This window comes from Benincasa hispida, chromosome 3, assembly GCF_027475165.1.
Source record: "Benincasa hispida cultivar pf3 chromosome 3, pf3_genome.v1.1, whole genome shotgun sequence".
Taxonomy (NCBI): domain Eukaryota; kingdom Viridiplantae; phylum Streptophyta; class Magnoliopsida; order Cucurbitales; family Cucurbitaceae; genus Benincasa; species Benincasa hispida.
Window position 1 is genome coordinate 34,254,560 of NC_143480.1, and position 6,036 is coordinate 34,260,595.

A 6,036-nucleotide genomic window follows, 5' to 3' on the forward strand; every position below is an offset into this window, starting at 1 on the left:
CCTATCGATGTAAATGCCACATCTATCTTATCCCTAAGATGCATGGGTTTGTCTAAAGTTACTCAACGTCCTAACTTGATGAGTTCCACAAATACTTACTTTCTTGAGTAACTAAGTGTTTTTACTTCAATCAACCGATCAAGTGGATTCAAGCAATATACTTTATGCAAATATCAAGCAAGTAAACTTCACACACACAAACAACTTAGTAATTCGACAGATGGAAATGTGGAAATGGTTGAAATCGAGATTGAAATAAAGAAATATGTTTTTTAAACATAAAATCACAATTCAATCAAGTAAGGCAATGAATGAAAATGCTAAGTAAGGGAGAAAAGTTAAGTTATGGGGTTCAATCTCTTGTTCTCTTTGGCTCATCTTTGTGTTTGTTATTGACAACTACGTAGAAGGGATGAAGGAGATGTCTCTCTCGATCTTTTCTCCGGTAGCACTTCATTACCAATGGTTGGAAATAGCAATCGTTCCTCCTTTTTCTTTCTTGCAATCGACAGAGATGATGAACTTACAGATGTTCTAAGCTCTACAATATCTAAGTGTCTAGCTCTTACTTCTGTAGGTAGCTTCTCCTTATATAGGCAATCAACTCAGCCACTTGGTGATGCGATTGAATTAAATTGTTGGGATTGGTGTCCTAATTCTCTCGGATCTCGTAGTTTGTACACTTTGTACACATTGTTATGAATAAAATAAGAGTTATTTTATTTTCATTTACTCATATGAAATAAACAAAGATTTGTGGTTATTGTATGTAAAATTAAGCATGTATATGAGATATAAAAGTGGATCATGCCTTAAGTAATAACCTAAAAGGTCTGTAATATAAGGATAAAGGAGGGATACCTTATGAATACGGCCCGCTTTATAGAGGTTTACAAGTGTTGTGAACTATTATAGATGGTCTGATCCTAACCATTCATGTGAAGACATGTGAGCGTGGTGAAAGAGTAAAACAACATGCAACGGACGTATCAAGGATCTATAAGCTTTCTAATTCACTGACTTTAGCAAAAACAAAAGCATGCTCTTCTCAAAAAGTGGGTTTTCTAAACATACGTTTGATGAACTCTCCAAGAAAACGCCTGTTCAGCTGTTGTCTTCACTTGTTATCAACGTGAACCACCTTAAAGCCTTCCCTACTATGCTCTTGGAGCTTTAGGTAGAGTTGTAGGACTCAAGAACAGTTTGAAGATGTGAAGAAACCAGAGAAACTTACAGAAGCTTGACTGAAAAAGACAGCTTCTTCTTCAGAAAAAAATTCTCTCGAAATTCTTTTATTATCCTTTTCTCCAACAACTCCAAACTTCTTTATATATATTTGATGAACATGCAAAGAGATGGAGTGCATGGCTTGCAGCTCATACCCATTTTCCATTTTTGTGGAACATGCAAACGATTTTTCATTTTCTTTTTAAAACAAAAAATGATAATAAATCAGTTTAATTAAAAATTTGATTTTAATAAATTAATTTTAAAAAATAATTAATTTAATATCAAATATTAAATTATTTTTTTCACAATAATCATCTTTATATATTTAAATCATATTTAAATATTTATTCTCTTGTTCCGTTTAATTGAACATTTCAAATTAACCTCTCAAGCTACCCTAAAGCTTATCCATTTACAAGCTAGTAGGGGGACCTCGCGGACCTACAGATCATGGGCTCCAACGATTCGAGATTAATCGGGTAAACTCATTAGTCCGATCTAACCCCCATTCATTAACTAATGGGACACTCCACTATAGCCTATAGTCGAACTCCCTTCACTGTAGATATATTATGTCCACTTAATAACCATAATCAGTAAGTCGATCCTTCACAGGTTGTTCGTAATCACAGCTAGGTCAAAAATATCGTTTTACCCCTGTGACTACACCTTGTTCTTTAAGTTCCTATTGATCCTCTAATGAAAAATTCTTATTCATAATCTCTATGAATTAAATCCTTTCTCTATCATGAGAAGGCGGGCCCCGATTGTTTAAGACCTGTAGTCAGTACTTAAGAGAACAACCTATCTGCTAACCCTAAATATGGTAAGAGTGAATTCCATCTTGCAAGGCTATATCCCCAGCTATTCATCCAGTCTTATCCCCGAAATGGTAAGCTTATTGTGCAGTGCTGTTGGACTACTCTCATCATTTATAGATCAAAGGATAATCCCGAACAAACAGGAGTTCATAGCTAGCTCAGGATTAAGATCGAGTTAACATAGGTTATATAATAAATGAAATAGTCAGTTTTAACAGTAAACGGTCGTTATAAAGAAAAGTGACTATTTTCGTTGTCCAGTCTATATGCAAACTCATTGCATAGGATGGCCCCACTCTCATGTCTCAACATGAACAATATGTGGATCACATCGTTTGTAGCACCTTACAACTTCTTGTAACAACTACAGAATGGGTCGCATCCAATAGTGTTACCAGGATGAGATACCCAATTTCATCCATATACTTATTAGACCATTTAGGCTATATACTGTCAACTTGACTGTTTATGTCACTACATAGAGTTACTACATTCAGACTATAGCCAAGGATGTGTTTATTGGATTTTCATAATAAAATGCAAAATCAACAAGTCATTGTTATTGATTAAATATAATGTTTAACATGAACTGCGAGTTCTAGGACATTCCTAATACGGGGGTGTTCTATACAAAGAATTTGTATAAGACCAAACCACGAGATGATTCGTCTTATACTTGAGACTTACATCTCTCTTAAACGACCATAGGTGACATGACCTTGATCTTAAGTGTTTTGAGAACCCTTGCCTATGAGGCTATCCTTTGATTAGTATGGGTGAAAGTGGCCAGACTGCCAACTCAACAAGCCTACCATTTTGAGGATTTTTCTGATTGGGGAGCTGGGAACTCAGTTACATTAGATGGAATTCACTCCTTCTCCAAAGCAAGGGTAAGTAAATAGATTGCTCCTTTAAGGGTTGATTCCGGGTTTGAACATAGTGGCCACATCCTCTCTTTGGAAGAAATGACCCAGTCATAGTAGGACTATGACTTATTGTTCTTTAGAGGGATCAATGGTACTTAAGGAGTTAGATGTAACTACAAGGGCAAAATGGTAAATTGGCCCAACTGAACCTACGAGCGATCTGTGAAGGGTTATCGCACTATTGATTGGTTAATATGGACATAGAAATATATCTGTAGTGAGAAGAGTGTAGCTGTCGATCCACTATGGAGTGTCCAGCAGTTAACAGATGATAGATCCCGTGACTAAAGAGTTTAGTTAGTTATTCACGTACAGTTGAAGCTTCAAACTACAGGTTCATAAGGTCCCGTTGGTAGCTCAATGGATTCAAGTTGAGATATAGTTCTTAGGGTTAGTTTGAAGTGTTCAAATTAACAAGAGGAAATTCAATTATATATGATATAATTGGTGTGATGTATGAGATACATCAAGTGGAAGAATTAATGTAAATATGATTTACATTAAGTACCATAAAATAGAAAAAAGAACTATGGTTTGTATGTTTCATGAGATGAAATATTAAAACTATAGATTATAAATATAATATGGTATATTGGTTATCATATTTATTTATAATATATTAATTATATGATAATTGATTCTTTTTCTCTAATAACCAATTGAGTGGGAGGTTATTGTTGGTTTTATGGTAACCGTTAGATAAAAGAAAAAATATTTTCCTAAAATTCAAAAAAAAAAAAAAGTTGCCTCATTTAGAAAGAGTTTCACCAAGTGATAGTTGACAGAGACTAAACGATCATGGAGCTTTGACTATACGATAGTTCATCAGCTGATCGTAACTAAACGATCGAGTGGCTAAGTCTATACGATAGGCTACCATTTATTAAACGATCGAGCATATCGTCTATACGATAGATAGCTTCCTATCTCCCACTTGCTTGATCGTCTACACGATCGTTGTCCTTTAGTCTCTTCCTCAAGCCAAGATCATACTGAGACCACAACTCCTGGATTCTCACACCGAGAATACTAAGGTAACCATTGTGGTGGTGTCCTCACTCAGTTCGTGAATCGAGTGTGACTCGATTTGTTTCGAGGGCTCTTGGTTGTTCGTTGTGTTCGTGCTGTTGGTAGCAGTCTATTTGTTGCGTTAGTGTTATTGCGGACGCTCGTAGACTGATCGGGGGATTCTGGAAGAATGTTTCATCAAAGGTATGCATACTCTATCCCTTGATACTCTTGTTAGCATGCTGTAATTTTTTGTTATGCATGACCTGTTAGTTTATGTTCTTGTACTGTAATTGTTTTGTGTTCAATTCGATTGGAATTTGGAACGATCTTTCCGCTGCTCATGGAAATTCTCTTTCTTAATTTTCTTCATAAATTCCATATCTCGAGTTAGCCACGTTCAATTCTACCTTATTCAGATGCTACCTTTCAGTTGTCCATGCTTACACGTTGTGATTTAACATTAATTGCACGAGTCAAATGTATCTACCATGCGTCAGATTAGTTGGATGCATGCTCCTTGCATTGGCTTTGTCTGCAACATTTAGTAAATTCTCCTTATTTCTATATTAAAGTGAGTTAGTGATGCAATTTCTACTAAAATTTTCACTTTTGTATGTTTTTATCACATATATGCAATTCCATGCGTTTTTCCTTTATTATGAACGTGTTTACATCATTTTAATCCTAATTATTCCAACTTCAAGAGAACAATAACTTGTATTTCAACAAGTTATCACACCCCTAAATTTTGAACAAGGCTTGTCCTCAAGCATTCCCAAAATAATTCATTAGCATACTCACATAGCCTCAACACAACTATCTCAACCTCTCATCATGTCATTTAACCTAAGAGTGTCTGAAATTAACATCTAGAAATGTAAGTTTTCTCCTTTCCTAAAGAAATATATCATCTATCTCTTATGCGGCAAGCACATTCCTCAAAAGTCCTTTTTCTTTCTAAAACATTCTCATCTTTCAAGTTCAGGAATGCATTAGAAGGTTTGCTCTTTATAAAAACTCTTTTTCAGTGTAAATTCTTATTACTTCTTGATGATCATTCATTTGTTGATTCAGGTAACTCACTTTCATTTTGGCTTACCCCTTTGGGTGTCATGCGACATCCAACTACGAGCAAGTGCCATTCACATCTAAACTCTTATCTAAGCTTTATGTTTTCTCTTTTTCTTAGGCTTAGATAGTGGAATTACGGTGTTTTTTGTATATTGTGTTGGTTCTGGTTACCTACCTTCATTTTGGCTTGCCCCCCACGGGTGTCATGCGGACTTCCAACTACGAGAAAGTGTCATTTCTAACTAAACTCATATCAGGTTAGGTTTTTCCTTGCATTGATAATGGAGTTTGTTATTATTTAAAAAAAATCTCTTTTTTCTTTTTGGTTGAAATGAGTGAAATTGTGAAGATTTTTCTAAAAGAGAGAACGCATAAACTCGAACCTTCCCTCCCACCCCCAATTTTGGAGGTCGGCAAGGTCCTCATTACTGGTAAAAAAAAAACTACAAGAATGCCTTAGAAAATCTTAAAATAATGTTTGAGGTGAGGCTTGCACGCATGGGAAATCAAAGATATGTTTCATTCACTGAAGTTTCTAAACTTAGATTTCTAATGCCTATCCTAAATATTTTCGAGTTATCAGACATTAATGTCATCATTGAGGTATCAAAGCATGATGCAAGATAAATGAATAATAATAAGGCAGAATAGAAGGAATATTTAAGATAAATGTAAGGAAAAAGATGATGTATATAGTATTCATGATGAAGATAAGTACATTAAATTTGAATTGGATAAACGCATACAAAAATAAACAAAATAGCACAATAAAAAAGCAAACACCCCTAAATTTGATTACGAGGCCGACGCATCGACCCTATGTTCAGGAGCAAGGTCTTCATCCATGAATCTGAGGGAATCTGTCAGGTGTTGTGGAAGCGGAGGCGGGGCAAACATTTCCATCAAGACTTGATTAATGTATTGCATCGTGAAGTCCAATTGGTCCTAATTCCTATGCATTTGTTGATGTAGGTAAT